Source organism: Jaculus jaculus, chromosome 1, assembly GCF_020740685.1.
Source record: "Jaculus jaculus isolate mJacJac1 chromosome 1, mJacJac1.mat.Y.cur, whole genome shotgun sequence".
Lineage (NCBI taxonomy): Eukaryota > Metazoa > Chordata > Mammalia > Rodentia > Dipodidae > Jaculus > Jaculus jaculus.
The window spans coordinates 52469143-52487861 of record NC_059102.1 but is presented as its reverse complement, the minus strand read 5'-3'; the positions used below and the strand labels follow the sequence as shown (position 1 = coordinate 52487861).

The window sequence follows — 18719 nt, the reverse complement described above, 5'->3', positions numbered from 1 at the left end:
ATAGTGTCCAGCTTTAGTGGCTCTCTGAAGATGGAGAGAATACCATGACACCCTGAGTCTTGCATTTTTCATGCCTGTAAAACGAGTGCAATGTGGATGACCCTGTCAAGTTCTCCTGCCAGTTCTGGATGGAGCCTGACACCTTTGGACCACAGTTGTAGCCTCTGTGTGCTGACCCTTGGGAATTGATAATTCTCCCTTTAGCATCTTTTGCTTTCAAAATAATTTTCATCCTTACAAGTTAGACCCTTCTATAGGTGGGATCTTGCCCTAAAGGTACCTTTTCTATTGTCCCAGTGAAGAGATGGAGATTCTAATTTCATCATGTGCTTGGATATCTGTTTTTATTTTTTTTCCTCTAATTTGAGGGCCTTTCTGCTATAACTTCACTTTCACAGAATAGATTTTCTAGTAGTCTCTTAAAAATCTTTTTTTTTTTTTTTTCAAGGCAGGGTTTTGCTCTAGCCCAGGTTGACCTGGAATTCACTGTGTAGTCTCAGGGTGGCCTTGAACTCATGGTGATCCTCCTACCTCTGCCTCCCAAGTGCTGGGATTAAAGGTGTGCGCCACCACACCTGGCTTTGTTTCTTTTTTTTTTTAATCCCATGGATTCTTAGGCTTAGTTCCCTGATCTAATCCCATAGTCCTTGCATGTTGTGGTCATACTCAAATTTTTCTTCATTGATGTTTGAATGAATTGTTTCTTCAGTCTTGTCCTTCACTCCTGATATTTTTTCTTTTGCTTTGTTAAATCTGTTTTTGATATTTTCCACCGTGGTCTTTAAATAGTTTTATTTATTTGTGAGGAGAAAGAGAATGGACATTCCAGGGTCTCTTTCTTGCCTTTGGAAATGAATTCTAGGCACATGAGCCACTTTCTAAATCTTGGTTTATGTGTATACTGGGGAATTGAATCTAGTCCAGTAGTCTTTGCAAGCAAGTGTTTTTGGATTTTTTTTTTTTTTTTTTTTTTTTTTTTTGGTTTTTTGAGGTAGGGTTTCACTCTAGTCTACGCTTACCTGGCATTCACTATGTAGTCTCAGGGTGGCCTTGAACTCACAATGATCTTCCTACTTCTGCCTCCTGAGTGCTGGGATTAAAGTGCTTTTAATAACCACTTATAAATCTTCCCATGACTACAGTGGTTTTAAATTTGTTTTCTTGAGTTTTTTATTTCCAACATTTCTATCTGTTTTTTTTTTTTCCCAAACTCTCAATTTCCTTACTGAATATATTCATCTTCTATGTTGCTCACTATTTCATCCACGTGGCTCATTGTTCTCATCTATTTTGCTGACTGTTTCTTCAATTTTGTGAGCTTTTCTCTCCAGACCCTGAGGTGAATTCATCTGTTTGCTTGTATCTTATTTTTTTTATGTCACTGACCATTTTTCTGGCATAAAATGCACTATAAAGTTTAAAATTATTGAGACTGGTGCTATGCTTATGTCTTTAATCCTAGCACTTGGAGAACTGAGGTAGGAAGATTGCTGGGAGCTTGAAGCCAGAGTGGACTACAGAATCAATTCTGGGTCAGGTTGAGCTATAATGAGACCCTCAAATTCCCTTCCCCTCAAAAAGTTATTAAAGGTAAATAGATCTGACATAGTAAATGAATGAGATAATAGAATCAGGAAGGTAAGGATGAAGAAGGATGATACAAGGTTAAATAAATGAAGAGGAAAAGAGGAAGATGGCTGCAGGAGAATGTTGTGAATGAAAAGAGATAAGAAAAAAATAAAATGACAACAAAAAAATGTATGAGTTATAGTTTGAATATAAAATGTCCTCCATGGGGTCATGTTTTTTAAAATTTGTTATAGCTTGGAGTGATGTTTGAGAAGGTTGTGGAATCTTTAGTAGGTAAAGCCTTATTGAAGGAAATGCATCACTGGGGATGGACTTTAAGGTTTTATAGCCTTGCCCCACTTCCTCTTTGTCTTCTTTTCCTGACTGTAGATGCAATACGAACAGCTGGCTCCTGCTCCCACACCTTCCCTGCCATGATGAAATGTATCCCCTCAAAACTTTTAGCCAGAATAAACCCATTTCTTCCATTTCTTCCTTAAGATGCTTCTTGTTGAGTATTGGTCATAGCAATGTGTGACTAATGCAGAAAGTGAGAAGCAGAGTGCTGTTGTGATAAACTTAACCATGTGGTTCATAGGCCTGTGTAACTGGACTGTGGGAGGTTTGTGAAACAGTCTGAAACTTTGGGATAGAGAAGCCATACAATACTGTAAGAAAAGCTTAGGGTAGGAGTTTGGAAAAGCAGAATGCTGAGTGAAATAAGGAGAGTAGAGTCCTGGCTCATGAGATTTTAAGAGGGAGCAAGGACTCTACTAGGAACTGAGATACAGGCAGTTTGTCTTATATTCTGACAAAGAATCAGGTTGTATTCTCCTGTGTTCTGAGAACTTGAGTGAGATTGAATTTGAAAGTAATGGACTAATTCATTTTGTGGAGGAAATTTCAAAACAGCACAACATTCAAGCTGTGGCATTGTTAGTACTCACTCAGTATTATTATACAGCTTTATAGTAAAAGAGGGCAAAAAGATGCCATTTGGTGAAGAAAGAAGCAAGTTAAAAAAATTCTCACAATGTGCATGCAAACAAAGCATCAGTAATTGCTATCTTCGCAGCTTTATGCCATGGCTTCACAGGGCCTCCATCAGGGGATTTCAACTCTGCCTCATATTGCCAACATCAGATCTATGGGCATTTCATGATTGTATTTCCTGTATTTCCCCTGCTTCATCACAAGTGCTAGGTGGACTTCACCATCAAATTTATAAATCTTGGAGTGGGTGAAGTTTGACCTTGAGTAGGAGCAGAAACTCCTTTAGTGTTCTTCCTTTAAGCCCCCTTCTTTCAAAATAATTTGCCTTCTTACTAGCTTGAGAATTCACTGGTCAGGTTTCTCCCTTGGGGTTCATTCTCATTCTCCTAATGCAGAACAGTTGACGGGCCCATCTTTAATGGTGATTTTCTCTTTAACAATTGCAGATTAAGAAGCCTAAAACTGGTCTCTTGTGCCTGGGTGTTCAAACTTGCTTAAATTTCTTCCTGTGTCAAACTTTACATCTTTCATATCCTTCTGCTCTATGATTTTCTTCCACCAAACACACCAGTCTATTACCTTTAAATTAAACTCTTCTCAGGATATAGGCAGAATGTAGCTAGTCTTTGTGCCAGGAGCATAGTTCTGACAAAGTCCTTTCTTTCTCCTCTGAGACCTCATAAGCCAAGCCTTCATAGTCCATACTTCTCTCTGCATTTAGGTCTTTCAAACTCACCGAAATGGTCCATCAAGCTCTGCTTATAGCACTAAAAGGCTTCTCTAGTATAAAGTTCCAAATCCTTCCATATTCTCCCATAAATTAGTTCCAAAAAACCAAAAATCACATGGTCAGGTTCTTTGCTACAATGACGCCACTTCTTGTTATCAACGTTCTGTAGCAGTTACCTTCTCATGACTGAGAAAAAAACATGCAATCAAAAGCAGCTTATGGGAGCAAAAGGATTTATATATCATGTTTATAGTTTTGAGGGAAGGTTTCATCATGGTGTAAAAAGCATGGCAACTGGTTCACATCTTCATATATCAACAGCAGTGTGGAAGCAGCAAGAATGAGCTGGCTCGTGGATGGATAAATCAACCCCAAGTTCTGTTCCCGGCAGCACTCCTCTTCCAACAAAGCTTCTGCTCCCAAAGGCTCCACCAGCTGGCGACTAAGCAGGGGGCTTAATCACAATGAAGGCCATTTCACAGTCAAACCAACATGACCTCCCCTTTTCTCTCTCACCCATAAAATACTTAAATTTAAACTCAAAAAAAAAAATCAGATTTTAAATGAATATTCAAATGATACATGTCAAAGTCTTAGGAAAAAAAAAAAAGAAGGGGCTGGAGAGATGGCTTAGTGGTTAACAGCTTGCTTGTGAAGTCTAAGGATCAAGGCTTGGTTCCCCAGGACCCATGTTAGCCAGATGCACAAGGGGACGCACACATCTGGAGTTTGTTTGCAGTGGTTGGAAGACCCAGCACGCCCATTCTCTCTATATATCTGTCTCTTTCTCTGTCTGTCACTCTCAAATAAATAAATAAAAATGTACAAAAAAATTAAGAAAAAAAAAAGAAGCCAAACTCAAAAGCAGTAGATCATAAATAACAAAGATCAGGGCAGAAATTAATGACATGCAGACTTAAAGAACAGTAAATCAAGGAGTTGAATTTTTAAAAAAATAAACAAGATTGCCAAATTCCTTGCCTTGCCAAACTAACCAAAAGAAACAAAAACTTTGTTAACCAATTAAAAAGTATAATTAAGAAATAAAAGCATACTCTAGTTTGGGCAGAAATTTCCTATGGGTGTGAGTTATGCTGCACTCAGAAGCAATAGTTTCTTTTACACAGGATCCTTAAATAAAAGGAAAAGATGATGATATCAAAATAAGAGAGACACTAATTGAGAGGGGGAGGGGATATGATGGAGAGTAGATTTGTGAAGGGGAGAGTTGAGGAGGGGAGGGAGTTATGGTTTCTTGTCTATAATTATGGAAGTTGTCAATTAAAAAAAAAAGCTTAAAAAAAAAGAAGCAATAGGTTTTTACAGGAAAACACCCATGTCAGAGTGGAATCCCTCCCACTGAGTTGTTGGGCATCGAAGCCCTTGAGACCCCCCCAAAACCATAGAAGTTATTTCCAAAGACCTTGGATGCCCACCTTTTGCTGAAGACACTACACCAGCACTCAGGATACTGAGGTAGGAGTATCACCATGAATTCAAAGCCAGCCTGGTCTATGGAGTAAGTTCCAGGCCACCCTGGGTTTCAGGTGGACCCTGCCTCCAAAACAGTAAAGAAATGATGTGAAGACACCACATGCATCAGTCATAGTGAAGGAGGAAAAGAGAAAAGCTAGCTTTTTAAGGCAGTCTCAGTTAAAGATTGAGGCTCAAGGAGAACTAGGAGATGATATGTTACTTGCCCTGGCACCAGAAACTCTTGGCAAAAATGCCTTATTAAGAATGATCCACAGTGCTCCCTGCTTCTCACAGTCTACTATGCTACCTATGTGGGCTGACCCAAATAGGCTGAATCTCAGGTTCAGCCTCCAAATATATTAGCCAATCAGGTCTTCCCCTTACATACCTGAATCTGATGCTATAAAGGCCATCCAGCCCCTTCCTCAGTGTGTGTGTTTGGTTCTCTCTTTTACTCTGTGAAGCCCAAGCACATGTGAGCCTGGCCTCCACCCCCACCCAGCAGAACGTTGCATTGTTTCTTGACCCAAGATTTATAGTCTGAGGTAGCTTCTCACTTTAATTACATATATGATCTTTCTCTGATCTCCAAATTTACCATGTGGGTGCTCTTAACTCTAAACTTGCTACCTGTGTACTTACTCTAAACCCAGGGTAGCCATGAGTGTAACCCTCTCATTTCTCCTCTGAACCTCTTAGTCTCTTCTTTGATATCTGTCCTCTCCTTTTTTTTTCTCTTCCATTTAGCCTCACTGTTTGTCCTTTTAACTCTTCTAAAATCACATGGAAGTTGCCATGTGGGTTCCTCCCAGATCTCCCTACTCAAGCTCCCAGATTCTGCTTTTCCCATCCTTGCAGCTTTACCTAATTTCTCTCTAAAAGCCTCAGTTTCTTTCAAGTCCACATGCTTGCAGCTCTTCATATCCAGGTTTTCTTTCCCAAAGACCCCCAATTTCTCTCCTGCTCTGATGTTTTCCCCCTTCATTAAAGCACATGGTGTATCCCATGTGTGTGTTTTCTGAGTCTCCTACCTATACATCTAAATCCTATTTTCCATGTGCTTATTACTCTGTTCCAGTCCTTTTCTAAAGATCTTAATTTCTCTTAAATAAATCTTATAAACGATACAGTGTTTCAACAAGAGAGTGTGCTTCTTAAACTCCTCAATTTCTGATTTCCCTCTTAAAAAACTTAATAATTTGGGGCTAGAGAGGTGACTTAGCAGTTAAGGCACTTGCCTGCAAAGCCAAAGGACCTATGTAAGCCAGATGCACAAGGTGGTGCATGCGTCTAGAATTTGTTTGCAGTGGCTGGATGCCCTGGCATGACCATTCTCTCTCTCTCTCTCTTTCTCTCTCTCCTCTCCTTGCCTCTTTCTCTCTCTCAAATAAATAAAAATAAAATAATAATTTATCCTTGAGCCCATCTTTATTAATTTTTTACTAAATGTAGGACAGTACCTAAAACTTGGGATTCATGAAGTCTGGAGGACCCCTGTGGAACCCCAAATACTGCATCAATAGGAAACTGAAAAATCACACTAAAATTGAGCCGGAAGCCTTCTCCTTCCTTGCTAGCTGTCATAGTGCTGGGAAGTACTATGCAAGCTGTTGGGGAGAAAAATAATCAACAGTTCTTATCCAAATGTGTATCCATTCTTCATGTTACATAATTGATTAGCCAGGCAAGAAGTGCCCATTGGTGCAATAGTGGCATGACTGCTATGGGGGTAAGCAACTCTTCTTTGGGTGGGTATTAGATCTGAAATCTGTGCTTATACTGAACACCTACTGAAAAGCTTATGGGATTGGAAGATCATAGACATGAAGAATGAAGCCACTAATGTTGTTTGACTAAATCAGTATGTTGTGCTCATCAAATCACCCTCTAAGTATTTGTATTATTTATGCCCATAGTTTGGTGCTGATCTCACTTTTTTTTTTTCAGATGTCAGTGACTACTGGGGAGACAAAACTAGTCAAAGTGCTGAGAAAAAATGATGGTTGAGGGCCCAATGCTAAATGAAGTCTTTTTATCATGCCCTTCAAGACTCAGGGGACATTTCAGAAAAGGGAGAAATACAAGAGTCAGAATATGGGGACACAAAGTGCCATTACTTCATGGTCTCACAACAACTGTTCTTACCTCCACAAGACCTGCAAAATACTGAAATCATCAATATTTTAACATTGATAACGTTGATAGTGATGAGGAGGGCAAAAAAGTAATCAAAATAGAAGAAGATAAGTTGAAAAGGAGAAAGTTCAGTGGAAAGGGAAGGGGTGGCAAACATAGGTATTCAGAGGGAATTATGACCAAATTACATTATGTTCATGCATGAAAATTGTCAATAAAAAGTTTTTAAAAGTATACTAAAATAAGTTATGACAATTTATGTCTTTCTGTAGCCATTGAAATGAGCATTGTGGGGGCAAACTATATTAAAAAATTGACATAATTAAAATGTGAGTCAAATTTTAAAAGATACCATAATTAGAGATGCAAAGTGGGATATTACAACAGATTCCAGTGAAATCCAGAGGATTGTTGGGGAATGCTTTGAAAACTTAAAAAAACTAAAAAAAACTGGAAAAGCTAGAAGAAATGAGTACATTCTTGGGCTTACCAAAATTAAACCAAGGGAATGTAAATAGCTTAAACAGATCTATAATAAGCAATGAGATTGAAGCAGTAACAAAAAGTGTCCTTACAAAGACACTTTAAAAAAATCATTTATTTAATTATTTGAGAGTGACAGAGAGAGAAAGAGGCAGAGAGAGAGAGAGAGAGGGAGAAAGAGAGAGAGAAAGAGAGCATGCCAGCTCCTCCGGCCACTGCAAATGAACTCCAGATGCGTGTGCCCCCGTGTGCATCTGGCTTACATAGGTCCTGGGGAATCGAGCCTCAAACTGGGGTCCTTAGGCTTCACAGGCAAGTGCTTAACTGCTAAGCCATCTCTCCAGCCCATAAAGACACTTTTTAAGGACAGGTCTGGATGGATTTCCAGCCAAATTACATTACACCTTTAGAGAAGAGCAAATAACAAATCTATTCATGCTATTTAATGAGTTAGAGAGGGGAGCACTATCAGATTCATTCTCTGAAGCAGGCATTATCCTGGTGCCTAAATCAGAGAGGATGTAGACTACTACAGATCAATTTCCTTGAAGAACATAGGTGGGAATTCCCAGCAAAAGTTTTACAAACCAATTTTACAAACTTATTAAGATCATATACCATGACTAAGTTTGTTTCAGTCTAGGAATGGCAAGCATGGTTCAACATATTGCAAACCAGTAAATGTAATACAGCAAGCAAACAGGCTTAATGACAAACACATATGATCATCTCATTAGATGCCTCAAAGTACTTTGGCAATGTTCAACATCATTTCATGAGAAAATCCCTGAGGAAATTAGGAATAGAAGGATTATCCCTTAAACATATAAAGGTTATATATGATAAATCCATAGCCAACATTATACAAAGTGGGAAAAAAATTGAAATACTTTCCTCTAAAATCAGGAACTTGACTACTCATTATAGTGCTTAAAGACTTATAGCAATATGACAAGAGAAAGAAATAAAGGGATATAGATAGGAAAAAGAGTAGTCAACTTATCCCTATCTACAGAAATCATGAACCTGTAAGAGCCCCAACAACTCCCACAAAAAACTCTTGAACCTGATAAACACTTTAAGCAAAGTCTCTGAATACAAAGTTAAAATAAATAATGAATAGCATTTCTGTATGCCAATAAACAAAGTTGTCAGGATTAAATTGGGGGAAAATACCATTCAAAATAGGTTTAAAAAAATCTAGGGCAGGGGCTGGAGAGATTTCTCAGTGGTTAAGGTGCTTGCCTGCAAAGTCTAATGGCGGGGATAAATTCCCCAGTACCCACGAAAAGCCAGATGCGCAAAGTGAACTGAAGTCTGTTTGCAGTGGCTGAAGGGCCTGGCACCATCACCATTCTCTCTCTCTCTCTCCCTCCTCCTTGAAAATAAATAAATAAATAAATATTTTTTAAGTCTAAGACTAAACCAACCAAAGGAGGTAAAAGTCTTCTAGTATGAAAAGTTAAAGACTGAAGAAAGAAGCTGAGGAAGATACCAGAAGGTGGAAATACTTCCCATACTCATAGATTGGCGGAATGAAGATGGTGACAATGGCTTATTACCTAAAGTGCACTTCAGGTTCAATGCAATCCAAGGACCTTCTTCACCAAACTAGACAATATCCTAAAATTTGTATGGAAGCAGAGACTTCGAATAGCCATAATACTAAGCTACAAGAGCAATGCCGGCGGTATCACAATACCTGATCTCAGTAGAGCCACAGTAACAAAAGTTATATAGTACTTGTATAAGTTCAGAAGTGTAGGCCAGTGGAATAGAATGGATAAATCAGAAAAAACCCAATACAATAACAGCCCAGTTTTTGACAAAAACATACATATGTGTTAAAAACACACACTGGAAAAAAAAAACCCACCTTCTTCAAAAAATGGTTTTTTGAAAAGAGGATCTCAACAGGTAGAAGAATAAAATTAGGTAATATCTGTAAGTTTTCCATACAAATTCAATTGAAAATGTATCAAAGACCTTAATGTAAAGCCCCAAACTTTGAAATTGCTTGAGGAAAACATAGTAAAATGCTTTAAGATATGTATAAGCACAGGCAAAGGCTAAATGTAAAGGACCCCAATAGCACAGGATATTGCCCCAATAATTGACAAATAGGATTACATGACATAAAAGAGCTTCTGTACAGTAAAAGAAACAATCACTAATGAAGAGGGAACTTCTAGAATGTGAATACATCTTTGCCAATTTGCATATTAGATAGGGGATTAGTATCTAGAACACACAAAGAACTGAAAAATTAACCACCAAAAGAAACAAATCTTCAGGCTAGAAAGATGGCTTAGTGGTTAAGCACTTTCCTGTGAAGTCTAAGGACCTTAGTTTGGGGCTCAATTCCCCAGGACCCACGTAAGCCAGATGCACAAGGTGGCACACGTGTCTGGAGTTCCTTTGCAGTGGCTGGAGGCCCTGGTGCACCCATTCTCTCTTTCTATCTGCCTCTTTCTCTCTGTGTCTGTTGCTCTCAAATAAATAAATAAAAATTAAAACAGAAACAAATCTTCTAATCAACAAGTTAAGTTAGCTAATGAGCTTAAAAGAAGAAATAGATTTGGGCAACAAGTATTTGAAAAAATATGGCTTGGAGATGGCTCAGTGGCTAAAGGCACTGACATGCTTGGAAAAATGCTCAATGCATTTAGCCATCAGGGAAATGCAAATTGAAACTTTTGAGATTCCATCTAGGTTCAGTCAGAATGACTAGCATTAAGAAAACAAATAAGAATAAGTTCTGGTAAGGATGTGGGAGAAAGGAACTCTCATACACTGATAGAGTGTAGGAGCTGGACAGATGGCTTAGCGGTTAAGGCACTTGCCTATGAAGCCTAAGGCCCCAGGTTCAATTCTCTAGTACCCAAGTCATCCATATGTACAAGGTGGCGCATGTGACTGGAGTTCATTTGTAGTGGCTATAGGCCCTGGCACACTCATTCTCTCTCTCTGCCTCTTTCTCTCTCTCTCTAGTAAATAAATTAAATGAAATAAATAATTACATAAAGAAACAAAACAAAATAGTGTAATCTGGTGCACTATGTAAGTCAGCATAGAGGACCTTCAAAAGACCAAAAATAGAACTATAGTGTGGTACAGCTTCACTATACTGAGGTATATACTGCAGAGATATTTGCATATCTGTTTATTACAGCACTAGTCACAGTAGCTAGGAAAAGAACCACCAACAGAGTGGATGAAAATGTGGTATATATACACATAAAGAAAAATGAAACCATGACTTATTCATCAAAGTGGATTGAATGGAAAACATTATGTTGAGAAAAGTAAAGCAGACTCAGAAGTAAAATACAGCATGTATCCTCTCATATGAGGAACTTAAATGTTAAAAATATTTTTTATTTACTTGTAAGGAGGGAGAGGAGAGAGATGGGGAATGAATATGAATGAGAGGAAATGGGTGCACCAGGGCTTCTTGCCACTGTAAATGAACTCTAGATGCATGAGCCACTTTGTGTATCTGGCTTTATGTGGGTACTGGGGAATTGAACCAGAGCTTTCAGGCTTTGTTAGCAAGAGACTTTACCTGCTCAGTCACCTCCTCAGCCCTTAACTTTATTTTTTATATGTGTATTTGTATGTGCATGGGAAGGGGATCATGAGAGTACAAAGAAAGAAATGAGATGGGAGAAAAAAATCTTTTTATTTATTTTTAAGCAGCAAGAGAGGGGGGTGGAGATAGAGAGAATGGGCAGGGCAGGGCCTCCAGCTGCATGTTCCAGATGTGTGTGCCACTTTGTGCATCTGGCTTTACATGGATATTAAGGAATTGAACTCAGGTCATTAACCTTTGTAGGCAAGCACCTTAACAACTGAACCATCTCTCCAGCCCAGGAAAAAAAGAAATCTTAAGTGAGGAGGGGAAAGAGATTGTAATGGAATACATATAACATAAAAGAAGATGAGCGTATTTTTTAGGGGAAGACAATGGGAAACGGGGATTAGTTAGAACAAAGTAAACTCTCACACACTCACACACACACACACGAAAATGTCAAAATGAAGCCCATTATTTTGTATACTAACTTAAAAAATTAATTAAAAAATTCAGATCCTTGCATTTGTTTAACAACTCAGCTCTTGTATTGCATCCTACACAGCTCTATATAGTGCAATAAATGGTAATAAATGCTTCAATCTTACCAATATAATGTAGCATATTTCTTACATTTCTCAACTTGGTGATACCCTCCTACTTCAAAAAACCAAACAATAATAAAAAGGATTGGTTTTATCCTGGCCATCATAGCTATTTAACTGTATTTAAAGGCTTTAATGTAACTTTAAATCTAATCTTCAAAGTAGCTTTTTAAGTTTTGTGAGTTTTTTAAATTTTTTTTTTAAATTTTTGGGAGAGAGAAAGGGAAAAAGAGGAAGAGAAAGAGAGAGAATTGGCACGTCAGAGGCCAGAGCCTTTTAGCCAATGTGAACAAACTCTAGATGCGTGTGCCCACTTGTGTGCATGTGCAACATTGTACACACTTGCATTACTTTTGTGTCTGGCTATACGTGGGACCTGGAGATTTGAACACATATTCTTAGGCCTCACAGGCAAGCGCCTTAACTGCTAAGCCATCTCTCCAGCCCAAGTATTGAGGGTCTTAAAAGTGAGGGAGCCCTTTCTTGGCTCTGACTTGGTGAGTTCAGTTGAGCCTGGGTGTTAAGAGTGCCAGACATTCAACTGTTTCTAAAACTTTCCAACGTCGGTGGTTCTTGAGTGCTGTTGTCTCCCAGTTGCATAAAAGGGTGAGTGAAGACAGAAGGGGGCCATGCAAAGAGGGGTTAGAAGCACGATTTATTGAACGGAGATGGAACAAACTTCCCCATCCACAGTGCTGTCAGCACTTGAGTCTGCAGCAGCTTGTATAGGTTTGGAATGAGCCCTGGGTAACGTCATAATATGGAAATTAGGCATTGGACAGGTAGAGATCAGTAGACTTCCATAAACACAGCTGGAGGTGTCTAATTAGTGAAGAGGTAAGTTGTGATTGCATAGTTCAGAGGATCTGGTCTAAATTCCAAGGAAGTCTGGAATTGGGCAAAGTCTAAGGAAGTAATGGGTGCAGGATATGGGGAGAATAATGGGCAAAGGTGGGTGGTCAGTGTTGAAACATCCAGGTGAATGGAAGGCCTGTGACCCTGACTAAACTGCCCACAACACAAGCTACCTGGCTCCTGATCTCTATCAACATGATATTATAGTCATTCCTCATATTCTGATGAGCAAAGATATATTCCTTATTGTACTGATAAGCAAAAGGAAGCTTGAAAAATTTAAATGACTATCCTGGTGAAATCTGTGATTGAAATTTGGGTCATATGGGCTTTTGAAGCCTAACTTCTCAAACCTTTGGCCATGGATTTTCAACCTCGGATTGCTTTGAGAAAATAGTCTTTTTATGTAGTCCAAACTGGCCTTGAACTCAAGATCTTTTTGCCTCAGCATCCCAAGTTTGACACTGTGTCAACTGTGGCTTTATAACAGAACTAACCAGGTATTTAACAAGATATAGGAGTTAAAGCTGTTCTCATACTTAAGTGATTCTAAGCCTTGTTACTGGTGTGGATTGAGGTATGGAGTCCAGAACTTCTGGTATGATGTCCTAATATAGTAAAAGGGCAGAATCTTGCAATGTGACTCTACACACTGCATCACAGCTGTCAGATGTTAATTTTTACCTTTGAATCTAGCCAAATAATTCTGAATCCAAATGTTGCCCACTAGCTAACATGTGTTTCTCCCAGTTTGTTTGTGTATGTCATGAAAGAGGTGGTTGAAATTCCTTGGAATTCTTCCTTATCATTAGTAAAGAATAGGGAGAAATTTCTGAAATGTTTGTCCCCTGGAGCAAATTTGTAACTAAGCCATTCCCAGGAATCACATAAAGAGCTAGAAAGTTTTCCAACACAGAGAGTAAAAACAGCTCAACGTTCCGTTCCATGGTAGCATTGGTTTAAAACCCTTATCTTAGCGAGGAGACAGATTTCCATTCTAGATCTTATCATTACTCCACATTTCTGTGTGGGTAATAGAGGACTTAACAATCCTATATGCCTTATTGATAATCTGTTTTCCGTGTCCATCTTATCTTATTGCTTCCCTGACGTTTATTTAAAGAAATTATTAGGCACAAGGTAGAACTGAATGACAGCATCACTTGTGTAATGGGAAAACGAGCTGTAAACGCAAAACTTTATTCAGTTTTCCCAACCTGGGGCCTTTGATAATTAAAAATGGCTCTGTAAGACAGGATCCCCGCTACTTCTTTGGCTTCACCTCTTAACCACTCACTGAATCCCCCCCCCCTTGTTATTGTCCTCCAGCCACAGTGACTTCTTTCCTAGTCCTTGAGGTTGTCAAACACATTCCATTCTCAGAATCCTTGTCTTTGCTAGTCAGACACTCTTCCCAGATAGTTCCAGGACTGGCTCATTCACATTTCCGCTCAAACGTCACTTACTCTACGAGGTCTTGTCTGGCCCACCTAAAGTAACACCCCCACTCGCCTCTTTTATTTTGTATTCTTTCTCGCTTGGCAATTCTACACCCGTCACGTTGTGGATTTAAAGGGTATGTTGTTGGCTGTCCGAGAAGACAAGCGGGATAAGGAGGATGAGGATTGCAGCCTTCGCCTCACATCCTGGGGAGCCTACAGCCTGGCACCTAGTAAGCGATCAGCTCCTAGCTGAACGACTGAGTGAGTGAACGAATGAATGAGAGAGACTTATTGGGGACCATGGCGGTTGTTTCTCCTCACTCCACCGTCTCCAGAAGCGGCTGACTGCAGCCAGGCGCTGGGCTCGCACGGCCCGGTGTACTGTGCCGCGCCACCTCCCTGCAGCCCGAGCGCCCAGGAGCGGGAACGGCGTCGGCGCGGGGACAGCCGGCCTCCTCCGGTGCCAGCCCCAGCGCTCCGGGGCCTTCCCCGGCCGGGCTGACTCACTCCCCGCCGCCTCCAGCGCCGCAGCTCGGCGGGGGCGGCGCGCGCGCGTCCTCCAGGGGAGCGCCGGGCCCCGGGTGAGGGCCCCTCCGCTCTCTCCGCGCGCGCACGCCCAGGGGGGCTGCCCCGGGAATCTCCGCGCGCACCGCCCGCTCCCGGAGAGCCCGCGCTCCAACGCGGCCTAGCCCTTCCTTCCCTCGCCGACCCTCCCCGCCGCGCCCCGCCAGCGCCGGCCCCGCCGCCGGCCGCGCACGCGCAGTGGGCCCGCGCCGGCTCTCGCCCCGCCCCGCCCCGCCCCGCCCCCGCCGTGCGCCGAGGCCGCTTCAGTCCACGGCCCCGAGCCGCCGGCCGGTGGGAGGCGGACGTCCCGGCCGAGTGCGGACGCGCCTGGGACATCCGAGCCAGCGGCGCCGAGGAGGACCCGTGTGTCGTCGCCGGGGAGGGTGGAGACGGCGGCGGTGACGGGTTTCCCGGCCGCGCGGAGTGGGAGTGGCGAGGGCGCCGCCGCAGGAAGGAGGAGAGCCGAAGCGGGCAGCGGCGGCCGCCGACGGCCTCCCGCGGCGCTGACAGGCTGGGCGCGCGCCCCGCGCTCCGGAGACTTCGGCGGCGGCCCCCAGGGCTCGGAGCTCGGACGGCCGGTGTCCGCGGGGAGAGGACACCTCCGCGGTCGGCCAGGCGCCCGACGGGGCGACGGGCTGTGCAGGGCGGCGCCGGCACGGACAGGCCCGAGCCCGCCGCCGAGGGATGTGAGTGGCAGCCGAGCCCGCGCCGGAGGGCTCCCGAGGGCCCAGCCTGGCGCACGCTCGCCACGAACCGGCGCTCGACGCGCGGGAGCGGGCGGCTCCGTAGAGCTCCGCGCGTCCGCCCGACGCCGCCCCGGGCCGCCGGTGGGTGTCGTCGCTCGCTCGCCGGGCTTCTGATGGGTGCGGGGAGGGGGTGTCACCGGGTCGCCCTCCAGCCCCCTTCCCACCTGCCGCGCCCCTGCCAGCGGCCGGCGGGCGGTGAAACTTCTCAGCCAGAAAAACCTTCCCGCTGAACACTACCTACACAGCCCAGTGTCTGGCTGTGGGTAATCTGCATCCACCGGCTCCTGAGAATCCCCTCTCCCCCGACCGATCCTTGGTAATTTTGCAGACAGACTAGAAAGAGCATCTGTCTGTCCTGATCCCTGCAGGAGTAACCGCTGATTCTGTGTTTAGGTTTCTGGAGCAAGCACCTGGAGCAAGATGTGAACTGTTCCTCTTCTGCAGGGGGAAAAAAAAAAAACAAAACAGAGGCCCTTCCTTCCCCTCCGGACGGTGGGTATACCATCCAGCCGCCGTCGCCTTGTTGCCGCAGTCGGGGCGAGGGTGTCACGATCGAGTGCTTGCGAAGGGAGGCTGGATGCTGGGGTACGCAGGCAGGGCACACTCTGAAGGTGCAGTGTGAACTTTTACTGTCGGTGTGGGCCAGTAATTTGGGGGTGTTTTATTATTGCTCCTGGATCCTTAAGAAGCGTTCCTTGTGGGTTTTACAAGCAATGTGGCCTTGGAGAGATAAAGTAAAACGTTGTCCCTTTTTCTCTTCAAGCAGTCAGAGGTTCTTAATCTTTCAGAGAAGGGTACTTTTCAAATCAATAAAGAATGCCTATCCGGAGAACGTGTTACTTGTTTTTGCTGATGTTTCTGCTGCCACATCGAATGCTTCCTGGATGGTTTTATCTGTCTCAACTTGCTATGTCAGTTGAATTTACCCAGTTTCCTTTCCGGTGGTTATTAATCTGTCAGGGGAAACTCCTTTTCTCTGAATGAAAGGATAGGAGCAGTGGAGTGTGTCATCAAGGGGAGGAGAAATATGAACAAGGAAAAGCGACTGGCAATAGGAGGGATGATGATTGCTTTTGGTTTCATAACAGGTTTGTACAAGTAAGAAGTTGGGCGGCTGCAGATGCTCTGAAACAACACCCAGCAGATTTGAAAACGAATAAGCAATGTTTAACCCTTCCCCTATGCCATCATCTTCACCTTCTTACCACTTCAAGTGTGAGAGTAACTAGCTTGTGAACTTGTCTGAGTGTAATATGTCTGCAAGTTGGATGTGTCCAGCGTTTATCAGGATTGTACTTAGTACTATTACAAGTAATGGTGTTTACCTGTACAAGAAAGTTGTAGTACTTTCTGGCCTGATCAGCATGTAATGCTTACTGTTGGTGTAACTGAATGACCTGCGTTTGGAGTTGATAGCATGGTTTAGGGACTGTTTGTTTGTTTCTTTGTTTTTCTTTAGTTCACAGGTGTCTTGAGTATGGCAAGCAAACATGGTAGTTTTATTCTTCATCTGTTGATTTAAAAAATTTTTTGAAGCAAGCTCAACAGACTAACCTCTTTTTTAATGTGAGAGAGCGAAAGAGACAAAGTGAGAACGAGAGAGAGAGAGAATTGGTGCACCAAGCCTCCAGATACTGCACTCGAACTCCAGACACGTGTGCCCTCTTGTGCGCATGTACGACCTTGCACGCTTGCACTGCTTTGTGCATCTGGCTTATTGGCTTACATGGGACCTGGAGAGTCAAACATGAGTCCTCGGGCTTCCCAGGCAACCACCTTAACTGCTAAGCCACTTCTTCAGCCCTCATCTGCTTATTTTTAAAATACAGAATTCTTTTCAGGCAAAATAGGAAAGAACATTGACTGGATTTAGACCTGGGTTTGAATAGTGGCCTTTCTACTTAACAGTTATATTGCTTATAATTTATTTTCTTATAAGATTGAATAAGATGTATGCAAAATAGTGAAATATTTGGCTACTTATTGAAGCCTTGGTTACTTTTATAGCTGGGCAGTCAGAAGAGATTGAAAGAAAGATACAATGACTGTACATAAAGTGACCTGCCAGTGATACTTCCTTTTTAGTGTAATGAGGAAGGGGATTTGTACATCTTGACCTGGCTGCGGGATCTTGCATGGGAAGGTTATAGACACCTTACATCTTTGAGCCCCTTTGAACTGCCCTACCAACTGTTGTGCTGCCCTCTTGTGGTTAACTGTGCAGAGACTTTTCTTTTGCTCCTCCTCCATTAACACTGTTTTTCCTTTTTAGGCTTCTTCCTTTAGTTCAGTTTCCCAAACTGTGCCAAGGTGCCTAGGAGGATTGAGCTGTTAGCTACCTGAAGTAGTTCAGTTTCAAATTTGGATATCTGCATCTCTTTTTATAATGTTATGTCTTTGTCAAGCTGTATTTTCAAAGGTTGTTCTGCTAAAAAGTAGTTCCATACTGTGAAAATTGGTATGGAACAGGAAATGACAGAGCTTTTAGTGGCCAGTTTGAGGAGTTGTGTAGTACCCAAGAGACAATGAAACTGGATATATAAAAGAATATTAGTACTTGCTAAATTGTTTGAACCCACTTGAGTATTTCCTTTGGCTTAGCCTGACCTGACTAGCTAGTACTAGCTTTAAGTACTAGCTTTAAGGACTCCCTATATGAAAATAATTTGGGAACATCTGAATTAGGTTGCAGTTGGGTTTTCTGACAAAAATTAATGATATAAAGTTAGTACCAGTTGATAATGGCTTAAAGTAGACCTTTGTCTAATAATGTCTTTATGAATGCTACTTAGTTCTTTTACTTTAAAATTAATCCTATTCTGTACTTGTCATCCCAGTTACTTCCTAGTTTTTTTTTTTTTTCCAGTGCTGGGCTCCTACCACTATTTCTGATTATCTTAAGTTCAACATGTCTCAAATAAAAATTATCACATTGTATGCCTGCCATAATTTAGATCTTGATGTCCATCAAAGACTCATGTTAAAGACTCGGTTATGAGCTCTGATACTATGTGTGGGGGTTATGAAGCCTAGTAAGAGGTAGTTAGGTCACTGAGAATAGCTGTGAGGAGATGTTGAGGTGCCAGATCTTCTCCTTTGCTTTCTGCTGCCACAGTGCAGACATTTGCTCTTGCCATGATGCACTGTTCGACCGTAGGCCCAAAACAGCAGGGGCAAGCAACCTTGAACTTAAATCTCTGACACCATCAACAAAATAAACCTTTTTTCCTTTTAGTTTGACTAAGTATGGTATTTTGTCATAACAACTGAAACAACAGAAGCCCTTAATTTCCTTTTCTTCTGATCATGTAGGCTTTACATCAGGCATCTTTAAACTCCCTGTCATTTACCTTTTTTTTTTTAAAAAAACTTTTGACTGACAGCTTCTGTAAGCATAGACAATAAACCATGATAATTCCCTTCCTCTATTCCCATTATCCCCTCTCAAATCTACCCTCCATCAAATTCTCTCCCTTCTAGTCTCTGCTTTAATTTTGATATAATCTTTTATGTTAACCCATTCAGCATGAGGATACCTGACTTAAA

The 18719-nt window shown here is 42.1% G+C and overlaps 1 protein-coding gene across 1 annotated transcript in view; it reads left to right on the top strand.

The window, feature by feature from the left end:
- The first annotated feature begins 15553 nt into the window (after positions 1-15553).
- The window catches only part of Jak2 (Janus kinase 2), a 102531-nt gene continuing 99365 nt past the window's right edge, over positions 15554-18719 (top strand). Inside the window, exon 1 of the mRNA XM_045153281.1 lies at positions 15554-15665. The gene's annotated coding sequence lies outside the window, so the exon portion shown is untranslated. The remainder of the gene's footprint in view (positions 15666-18719) is intronic.